Here is an 11853-nt window from a genome sequence, read left to right as displayed (position 1 = left end):
TATTGATCAAAGGTAGTGATGTCCCACCACACCATAGAGTCGAAACATTTAATATTATAGACCACACTATATAGTTAAATATGCTCATAAATTAGAGTATGGCAGCAAATTTAGCATTTTCCTTTTAAGGTCTTGAAATCATTATTAAATAAATGAATCCCCGATTTTTGAAAAAGTAACTTAAAAGTAACTTAAACTTGAGTAACGCATTACTCTACAAATAGAGTAATATTGTAAAGAAACGTATTACTTTCACATGTAAGTAATATGTAATGTATTACATTTTGGAAGTAACTTGCCCAACACTGATTATGTTATGTTTGTAGACAATATTAGCCCCTTTTCCACCAACAAGAGCCCCTTTTTCACCAACAAGCCCAGGAACATTTAGTTCCTGGTAATATAAGTTCCTGGTAACACAAGTTCCTGTGGCCCAGGTGGTTTGCATTTCCACCCCAACACATAGTTCTTGGTATACTATGCAAATGAGGCTGATGACGCATCAGTGGGAGGTGTTACTTCCCGACTCATTACTGACACCCTACATCAACATCAATTTGCAGGTGGAGAATAATTAAGTGACCTTTAAAGCTATCATATTATTAATCTAAGTTTAATATTGGTTAACTTTAAAATATACAATCAATATTTAAATGTGTCAACATGAAAATCAGAGTGAAAATATTGTTGCTTAATGCTTATGTAAACATATAGTTTTACTTACCCTTTATCTCAATAAAGGAGTGATTTATATATATTTTTTATGAGAAAGTTTTTCCCTAATACATGTAATAGCTGAATCTATTTGTAGTATATATGAGTACCGGTATATGTATTTGCTTTTATTTTGCCATGTTTTAATCTGCTGTCTGTAGCCTGGTCAGCATTGTAAATATGATACATGGATAAGTAAAAGTTAAATAAATGAAATAAATACTCATTGACAGCTCTTATGGAGTTTTTAATTACATCAGCGTGAAGTGTGTTTTGGAGAATTTTTTTTTATACATTGTGACTTTTTATTTGTGCACACTAAAAGACAAAATAAACAACGAGAAGCCGGGCTGAATTTACTATTGTCTTGCACCCGGACCAACTCGGCATCGCTCGCAACTTTGAAAAGTGTCTGGCTTGCCATACGTAATTTTCTGCCACAGTGAACTCCTGGCTTGCCATTTCCATTTCTGTGATCGCATCCAAGGTGCCATCCCCTACGCGGTTTCCTATTGATGATAGAAACGCATATTTAATAACGGAATTGTCCTACAAGTTACTGTGAGGGAAACATCTTACTGACATGGGCAAACGTTGGATGAGGTTTGCTTCTTGGTAGCCTGATGGAGAGCTCACACTTGTCTCTGCATTGGAAACTTCTTCAGTATGTGCAACAGCTGCAAATCAAAAACATCATAGTTTAGTATTAATGGATATAAGTCAGTGATTTATGCAGACATTTACATCTTGTGTTCAACAGTTGTTTTTTTAAATATATTTATTCAGGTGCAGTTTTTTATTTAACATGCAGTATTTTAGTTTTTTCATGAGTACTGTACTTGAGTTTATAAAGGTGAAAGCTATATTGAGGAGGCAGAGCCTTACCTTTGGCATCAGCCTGTTATTGCTATAAGTAACTCAAAAGTGCTACTGATAATGGCTGCAACAGGTGACCAACTAAATCAAACCATAAAGTATTTCTGTGAGTACAACAGGTATTTTACCTTCATGCCTCAGAAACAGCAGCGCAGCACATCCAGGATCCAGGAAGAGTTGATTAGGCTCCTTTTCCACTGACATTTTGACATACAAAAGCAAAATGAGTAACAATAAATAATTTAAGTGCCCTACAAGTTATTGTAAAATGAAATTTACCAGGACTGGCGATGCTTTAGTCGCAGGAGACACTGTACTTCTGTATAGCGGATGATGACAGTCATGATTTCTTCACTTGAAACTGTCTCAAATATCCATCCAGAACAGCTGTAAATAAAAAATACATGTCCAAAAAAGGTCAGACTTCACTATTAGATTATATGGGTCTGTAATTTAAGACTTACGTTTGCATTTTGTTTTTAACAGTTGTCTTTTTTAACATTTATTTGACGTGGGAGTTATTCAAAATGCAATGCTTCATTATTTACGGTAGGTACATTTTTTTTCCTTATATGTAAACGCGATGTTTTATTTCTGAAACTGAATAGTACAGTGTCTTACAAAACGAATCTACTTCCTGTATATACAGTAAATCCACTATTCTGTTTTATGAATACTTAAGTGGTGAGACTTTGAACATCTAACCATTTTCAGTGCACATGCACTCACACAATTTGCGTTTCTGATGGAAATTACCACAACAGATAACTAAATGACAATATTCCAAGTATTTCTGGGTATTTTGTGTTTACCACAGAATCCATTGCTCCGGGTGTCCAAGAGCGCAACCCATGGCATCTAGATGGTCATCTTCCACGGACTTGTTTTGCCGTGCGAACAGTTTAAACTCGCCTTGCTCGGCAGTAATAAGCTGGTGCATACTGGTCGCTCCTTGTCACCGATTCAAAGTTGGTTTGGATGTCTTTGTCCGCCAAAAATGCTCAGAAGAGTCTGCACATATTCGACCGTCTATATTCATTCACTTTTCCTTTACTTTTAAAATATTGGACGAGCGAGCACAGCAACGGCACACGGGTTAGCAGTTACCGGAGCTAAAGGCTAATGGCGTCGTGAACAACACACCCCCAAGTTCGACCGACCTATCTGCGTTCGTCAGCGCAGCCCGCCCCCGGGCAAACACAGAGACAAACATCCGCACTCACAATCACACCTAGGGGCAATTCAGAGTGCCCAATCAACTTACCACGCATGTTTTGGAATGTGGGAGGAAACCGGAGAACCCAGAGAAAACCCACGCACCCACAGGGAGAACATGTAAACTCCACACAGGGAGGCCGGAGCCGGGATCGAACCCACGACCTCTGAACTGTGAGGCGGACACACTAACCAGTCGACCACTGTGCCGCCCAATAAATAAAGAAAAAACAATAAAAGGGTGTGGTACATGTATTAATAAATATAGACATAAATAATATCCATCCATCCATTATCTGTGCTGCTTATCCTCACAAGGGTCGCGGGGCGTGCTGGAGCCTATCCCAGCTGACTTCGGGCAGTAGGCGGGGGACACCCTGAATTGGTTGCCAGCCAATTGCAGGGCACACAGAGACAAACATCCGCACTCACAATCACACCTAGGGGCAATTTAGAGTGTCCAATCAACTTACCATGCATGTTTTTGGAATGTGGGAGGAAACCGGAGTACCCGGAGAAAACCCACGCAGGCATGGGGAGAACATGCAAACTCCACACAGGGAGGCCGGGGCCGGATCGAACCCACGACCTCTGAACTGTGAGGCGGACATGCTAACCAGTCGACCACCGTGCCGCCCCATGAATAATATATAAAATGTAAATAAATAAAGCCAATAAATTGACATAAAATTACCCCAGTTTTGGCATCAAAATATTAAATTGTCTGATAAACTCTAACATTGATTCTGAACTGTGAGGCGGACATGCTAACCAGTCGACCACTGTGCCGCCCCATGAATAATATATAAAATATAAATAAATAAAGCCAATAAATTGACATAAAATGACCCCAGTTTTGGCATCAAAATATTAAATTGTCTGATAAATTCTAACATTGATTTAAATCTGTTGTTGGACTGTCTGTTAAACTTTTACACGGTCTTCTAAACCCTTCTTTTTTCAGTCCAAAAAGGAATTCTGTAGAATGTTGCAAAACAACTTGAAAGAGAAGTTGCTGAGAAGTTGCAGCTCATCACTGATTAGTTCAGGCTGAGCAAAAAGAAATGCTTTATCCTCCTCATTTGTGACAATGTTTAAGGCTTACTTAAAGACTTCTTCAGGGATTGCCTGAGCATCACCCTGCCCCTTGTTTTGTTTGACATTCTTTAACTCATTGAGAAGCTATTCTATTTTTGCCAAGGTAGTGTCTCTTCATTGCAATGGTCAATCACAATGTTCGGCGCATCATTCACTGCTTCCTTCACAGACTTCTTGTTTTGCTCAATATGGAAGAGTAAAAGTCCAAGTACTTCTTCAGAGTGAAGTTAAGAGCCACACATGTCTTCAATTGGAGCAATCAAATAATTCTGCTTAGCTGCAGCCATGATTTAAAGATAACACCTCAGCCAAATGTCAAATCAAAACATCATACGGTTTAACAACATGACTACAGTGCAAAACCAAATATCAACCAAAACCCTTATGTATTGATTTGGTTTAAAATATTTGACCACAATGACAAGCTTGGTTTTGGAAAATTCCATCCCTGAGTGGGATTGAGGAAACAAGGAGCATTTTAAACTTCAGCACTGATATGTTATTGTCATTTGTAAGCCATAAAAAGAGATGAGGCTAAACTTCAAGACCAGCGAGGCAGGGATAAATCTTGTCAGAACTGGGAAAATTTTCACCAGAGGAGTTTTTCCAACTATTCAAATAAATTCAGAGGGTTCGAGCTTAAAAAATTTTGAATTTTAAGATGTACCCCTTTGGAAGAACCACCCTAGTGACCATGCTTGGTGAAAGATCACAGTTTTAGCTGATCATACGCAATGAGTGAACTTGCAATTTAGCGTCCGCTGTTTGTGATCCTCATAAATCAGGCACTCTGCGAATACAAAAAAGAAACTTTGTTCAAGATCACACATGCACTTTCTTCACCAGCCAAAATTTCATTTGTAAATGACTTTTTCCTTTGAGCAGAATAAAAGCAGAAATGGGGAGCCACTCACACATAAAATCAGTCATTCATGTCGTCACTGATGAACGCAATAAACACAAGCCTCGCATATCCACTTGTACAAGAGCGAAGGGTGAAATAGGCTCCGCCGGGTGATCTGCAATAAAATGATTTCTCTGAGGTCAGCCTCGTCTCCGCTTTTTTTCACCAGCCTGCTTCCTTCCCTTTGAGTGCATTTGCTGACCAACAGAAAGGGAAGATGAATGCTTCCATTTCAGATGCCGAGGACCCCCTTCTCTCATCTTCCTCAAGCCTGAATTCACATTAAACTTGTAATAGCATTCGACCCTGCGAGGCACCATTCTCATTCAGTTGGGCCATGTTATATGAATGAGATTTGGTAAAATGCCAATATTTATGCACATACATTCACAATCCCATCACGGCATCTGTCTCGGATGTAAAGGAAGAGCAGCTGTCATTTCAAATATCAAATTATACAGAAGAATACACAAACAAGCAGGGTGTGACAAAATATTGATATTGCCACATATGTGGTACAGTAGGCTATATGCCAAGATCATGGATCAATACTCTCACCAACTCTGTGTCGTTTTAATGTGATTCACTTATCTTAAATCACCAATCAAAACAGATTTCATTATGTTGTCTTTTTAACATCCAAGTGAAGTGTTACAACAGCATCAAAAATCAATCAAGAGCAGACTATTGCTTTGCAATGCCGACACATTTGGAGAAGGAATCTAAAAAGTCTAGTTACACAATTGAGACATGCACCATTTTTTTCCAATCAAATAATCTGTAATCCATTGATTTTCATGAGTAAATGTTGCAAGATGAATTTGAATAGCTATTAGAGTGTTTTGGGATCATAGTTTGTGGTATACTTTTTTACTAAAGTAAATGATTAAACCAAAAATGGGAGGCAGGGCAACATTTCTTAAGGTTTTTTATTTACGACAGGACTCTTTCCCTATCCCCCACGAATTTCAGGGGTTTACTCTTTTCAGGGGTTTACTCTATCACTGTTTTCCCAGACTATTTGAATAAGAATGTATGGCCATTAGGGTTTACTTTTTAATTGAAAATAACACATTTATTGAATGTGTTATTGGTGTTATTTGTATTGTCCTATGTGTCTCGACATATATTTCCTTCACCACTTTCCTGGAGATCATGGCGGATCATAAGTTACTCCAACAATGCCAGCCTTCGAAATGAGTGTGTGTCCAGCCAGCTGCACACCCACCTACACTGACACTCGCAAGGAAGGTGCTACGAAAGACCTAAGCTGCAGACTCAGGTGGTCAGGAGACAGAAGAGCGGCATCTGAAGTACACTTTCTCTCTGTGCTCTAATTCAATCTCTCTGACAGGATAGCCCTGTCCCAGTGTCTGCTAGCCACGTAATCTTTGTGTAATTGAGTTCCCAATCAGTCATCCATCAATAATGCATCTGGTTGAGAATCTGGCCCAGAGAATCACATTGCTAATGCCTGCTGCTAGTAGGAAGGTGGCTCTGCTCCAACAGAGCAGAAACATATATATGAGATGAAAATCTCACAACCTTTTTGCTCACTGTCGCCCTCCCCAAATAGCAGCAGAGGTAGACATTTGAGGGCGGCAGTATCAAGCAGAGCAGTTTGCTCGAGAAAACGGAAAGATTCTCAAACTGAATGATGCAGCCTGAAGGTGCTTCCAGGAGAGCACTTTAGCAGTAAATGGGCGCATAATAGAAAAGTTTCAAGTGAAATGTCAAGAGACATCACAGAGTTATTGAAGCACCTTCATAAAGCGTTGCTGTTGTGTAAAGATCTTATGAAAGAGGCAATGCAAATAGGGACGCCCACACACAACTCACTTTTCAATTGCCAGCGCATGCCAACACATCAATTAGTGACTAGATCACAGCCCTCCAAGGTTAAACTCTACAGCTGTCTGAATGATTTTCAATTATATAGCCAGGAAGCCCCCCGACAGCCAGCAGGTTCCTACCTCCCTCCCCGCTCAGAGGGAGTCATTTACAATACTGAACACCTCCCACAGATCAGGACCTTCCCTCCCTATCCTGCAGTGTTATCTCTATTTTCACTCTTGTTATGGATCAACTGCCCCAGAAAATCTCTGTCCAGAAATACTACAGAGAGCACATTAAACATTTGATTTACAGTATATATTGCTTAATCTTATTGTCCTTAATACATGCAATCACATATAATTTTACATCATCTGAAGCTCTCAACTTCGAGGTTTGCTCTTTGAGAACTAGCTGCCACGCCGTCCCTTTACCCTTGGGTCTGCAAGATGAATGACTCATTTAAGTCCTCGTTACAGCAGCACATTACCCGTCCAGCCAGCAAATACTGTACACCCCCAAGAAAATAAATCACATCATGAAAATATTCATCAATCTCCATAAGCATCTGTACATAACCTGTTTTTTTTTTTTTTAAATTACTTATAAAACATATATGACCTGCATACAAAAAACAAACAAACAACAAACAAAAAAGACTTGAGCAATACTTAAAGCAGAAAATATACAGGTTCGATATTCAAATCAAATCATTAACACTGGAAAAGGAGTGGGAAGAAGAAAAATTTATTTAATCCCACCCCTATTTCTCATCAATAATTTAACAGTTTAAATACTTCCTTCTGTCCTTTAACATCATCCAGAACAATAAACAAAAAGGCAAGGGAAAATTGACCACAGTATTGCAATATATAACCAAAATATGAATGAAAATAAGAGCAATATACTTTTGTTCATTCATTCAGTTAACTGTTAACTTTATTAATAATAATACATACCAGCCATGGTAAAACAAGGACATACCAATAATGGTAAGAAACAACAAAGAAAAGATCATACCAGCAATGGTAAGAGACTACATAAAGAAAGCACATACCAGCAATGGTAAAAACAACGTTACCAGAAAGGTAATAGGCAATACATACCAATTTGGTGAGGAACAACAAGCACACATCAACATTTCAAGACAGAGAATTGATTCCATATTGCATAATTGCATATTGCAGATAAACATTGCATGGCATTAAGACCCGCTCTCACCATATTGTGACCAGAGCATATGTTTATATAACTGTTTAAATCTGTGAATATTTTGGCACAACTTGTGTTGGTTATCCAGGCTGTTCCAACGTTTCACACCACATACAGATACACAAAAGCCGAGCTGTTTGATCGAAAAGATTATGACAAAGGTTTTAATGCAGCGAGTGCCAAATTAGTGTCACATACAGACTATTAGCTCTGCTTTCACACAGCTATGAATGCGCAGTGAGAGGAGAATATCCGGTGACGTCAGTGAGGATGCACAGCCTTCTGAGGTCTGAGCTCATTGTTATATGAGCAATTTTAGAAAAGCAATTTTGTGTGTTGAGACAAGAAAATAACGAAATGCAAGGTGGGGTTTATGCCACAAAATAATACAGTTCCCAGCTGGGAAGGTTAATTCAATCCACTTTAAGGCTGCCGTCAGACTCAGGTCTGCGGTGTGACATTGCGAGGGAGAGGTAATTACATTTCGGTCCAGTCGGGCGACTCAGCGTCTATTCAAAGGTTGCAGTCCATGGCCTCCTCCTATAGACCACCACCACCAACAGAACGCTCTGTAAAAACTACTGACTACTTCACAGCAAATTTCAGGTCGCAACAGCAGATGGCCATGTTTGAGCTGCTATGGTTCACAAGATCATATTCAAAATTGCTAAATTGTGAGATGTCAGTTGCAAGTTACTCTTAAATGGTTTAGGGGAGGGAGCACAAACCAGACCCCAGCAGACGCCAGCGTCGCGTGATGGCCACGCTAACTTCACTCATTAGCCAACATGCAGATATTTAACTACACACCGAACTAAACTATCCATCTATCCATTCCCTTCACCTCTTATCCTCGCATCCTTGTTTTTGGGGGCGGGGTGATCGGTTGGTGGATAGACTGACAGACCGACGTATTTCTGACGGACTAATTGAGGGACTGAAATGACCGACTGACTTGACGAACTGACCAACTGATGATTACAATTCAGTTCGGCTCAAAAAATGACGGTCTGATTACAGGTGGTTACCCAGGCCGCTGATGGATGACCGACCAGAAAGTGTAGTAAAACGCCAACCTCTGGTTGTTTCATGGTCTGTGTAAACCAGTGTTAATTTTGACAAGATCTTTTCATTTAGTTTTAGTTATAGTCTTCTGACTAAAATTAATGAAAGTTTTAATCATAAATTAGTCATCTGATTGTATTTTAGTTTTAGTCCAATTTTAGCCGATGAAAATAAAGAGCAATTTTAGTAGACTAAATTAATAATTAAATTCGTCAACGTTTTTCTTTAGCATACATTTAAACTTTTATACACAAAAGTTAAACACACCTGTTTATAACTGTAGTTTAAAACGCAAGACACACATTTAACACAACGGTGTCATTATTAAACTTTGTTTCAATGGCAAATGTTGAAATGACAATATTATGACATCTTAAAAATTTGTTTTGGACTAAGTAAATGTAAAAAAAGGGCTTGGGAAGCTAGCATTGTCAACAGATCCAATGCTAATGGTGTTAAACTGCTGTCATTTACCACAGCATAATACGTACGCAATTATTTTCAGTTCGCCACTGTTTAATGCTATATTAGCAACGGCAGCAAATTTACCTTAGAAAACATCTCTGGATGTACATTCTGTTGACGTTGCTTGAAATTTGTCGTATTCTTCTTACGAATGACCGTTCCACATGATTTACACTTCGTCTTTTTTCTTCATCGTTGAAGGTGAAATGAGTCCAAAAATGCTTGTGCCGCTTTCTACCAGCAATATTATTATTATTATTATTATTATTATATAATGGACATTATATGTCACTTTCACCATCGTATCTTTCTCATTTGTCGACTGCTTTCTTCCTGAGAGTGTGATTGAAGCGGGTGACTGGCTTCCGTTGACCGCTTAAATTGGCGTCTGATTGGTTCTCTTCCCACTTGGTTCCGTCTGTTCCATTTTGTGAGTGGTTCTTTTCTCCTACCTGCATATGTTTCCTTCTTCTGACTTGATTTCGTGACTGTATTTTTTCGTTTCGTCTTTTATTTGTTGACAAGATTGTCAAGTCAATGTAGTTATCGTATCAATGAATGACTTCTATTTTAGTGTTCGTTTTGTTTTCGTCTGAATAAAAATATTTGTGATGAAATAAATGCTGGAAAATTGCAGTCAACGAAATTAACTGGTTTAATCACAGCCAAATGGGATATGTGTCACTAGAAATGCAGAGCTGGGCATCGCCTAACTGCCACCAAGTTCCTGTCTGCATATTTAGCCAACCGACGTGGTCCCAGTTGGTCCGAGTCAGCCAAACAGTGTCGAGAATGGAGTTAACAGGCTGTACCACATCACACGCAGGTGCTGCACACCTGGCACGGGGCCAAGTAAGGAAAAAAAATAAAACAGTGTTGTGTACCTTGCGGTCCCATGATGCAATGACATGTGCCCCATATTGTTTTCATTTCACCGATCACCACGCTATTCGTGTGTGTGTGTGTGTTAATTGTTTTTGTTTGATATTTGCGTGTGACATGAAGATTACGTTTTCGACGCTAATTGGCTGTCGCCGACGAGGCATGGACTGGGACCACGCGGGTCGTTTAAATAGGCAGACGGGAACTCGGTGGCGGTTAGGAGATACCCACCTCTGTTGAAATGTACTGTATATGGAAATAGAGTGTCAAAAATTGGACATTAAAACTGAATTGGGCACCTTAGCGGCGAGAATCCAGCATTTGTGTAACCGAGAACAGTGTTTGCAAAAGCTTTGCTGAGGCTCTCAGTTCACATGTGGTCGTGTTGTACTTGTCCATTGTGTACTATTGATTGTGCTTGAGTGAAACTTGTGACTAAAGCTTAGTCGTATCCCCATAGAATAAATCACAGTATTGACCGTGTGTTTATCAATAAAGGTAATGACAAACATCTGGCCCCACCTTTAATGGAATCGACAATCTTCTTGGCAGCGGTCCCACATTGGCCATGCTTAGATTGCTTTGATCTTTCAAATGGGAACCCTCTCTTAATATGCAAATGAGATGTAACGAATGCAATCGCCGTCGAAAGTAAGGCTCGCATTGAATAAGGAGCTGACAATCACTGTAAAAAAAAAAATACTCGTTAACATCAACAGAAATACCTCAGCTTGTCTTTTGACAATCAGTCTGTTTATTGAGATTTATTCTGTCAAAAAGATCTGACACAGTGTATCAATGTCAATGGAGGAATAAGTGGAAAGATCAAATCAATGGTCACTTCACAAAGGTCCAGAGGTGCTGAGTTGGACTTTTGGAGTGGCCTGCAGAAACAGCACTTTGTCCCGTGTGTCCTGCATCGGGGAGTCAAGCATGGTCCTCTCTCCATCTCCACAGTGCTACTAGAGGTGGGCACATTTACTCTGCTCCATTTACTTAAAGACAAAGTCAACCCTAAAAATTTCTTTACAACAATATGTTCTATGCCAGCCCACTAGTTGAAACAAGGCATTCAGATTAATATTCCGTTTGTGGAATATGAATTCAGCAAAAAAATGCACCCGTTTTTAGCCATCTCAGGGGCTGGCCATTTTGTCACTTCTGTCGAGTGAAATTTACATCACTTTCTCAGGGCTCAGGCAACGACCAATCACAGCTGACCTGTTTTCTGAAGCTGAGCCATGATTGGTCGTCGGCAGAGCCCTGAGCAACTGTGATTTCATTTTCAGTCGACAGAAATGACAAAATGGACGCCCCCTGAGATGGCTAAAAACTAGTGGATTTTGCTGCTTAACTGCTAAAATCGGTGGCCTCCGCGCATTGATGACTTTATGGTTGTAGCAGGAACGATATCCATTGTTGTCGCTTTCTTTTTGAAGAGACGCCCCCCGACTTGGAACATAACTGTTTCAAAACAACTTGTGTCCCGAGTATAGTCAAGCTGCGCGCAGCACTCAAGGATGACGCTGGCACAAGGTGGAGTTCATGCACTTCTTCTGGCGTCTTTCAATCAATCAATCACATTTTAT

General features: G+C 39.7%; 1 long non-coding RNA gene across 1 annotated transcript; it reads right to left on the bottom strand.

Moving 5' to 3' along the window:
- Nucleotides 1–940: 940 nt before the first annotated feature.
- Nucleotides 941–1788, bottom strand: LOC147152438 (uncharacterized). The gene is made up of 3 exons (XR_015088809.1): nt 1719–1788; nt 1298–1391; nt 941–1223 (listed from the first exon to the last, which is right to left on the bottom strand). It is a non-coding gene; the product is annotated as an uncharacterized LOC147152438 (long non-coding RNA).
- Nucleotides 1789–11853: the final 10065 nt, after the last annotated feature.

The sequence above is a fragment of the Filicampus tigris genome, chromosome 1 (genome assembly GCF_054856515.1).
Source record: "Filicampus tigris isolate MCC_2025a chromosome 1, RoL_Ftig_1.0, whole genome shotgun sequence".
Classification (NCBI taxonomy): domain Eukaryota; kingdom Metazoa; phylum Chordata; class Actinopteri; order Syngnathiformes; family Syngnathidae; genus Filicampus; species Filicampus tigris.
The sequence above is the reverse complement of the archived record's forward strand: the minus strand, read 5'-3'. Positions and strand labels throughout refer to the sequence as shown.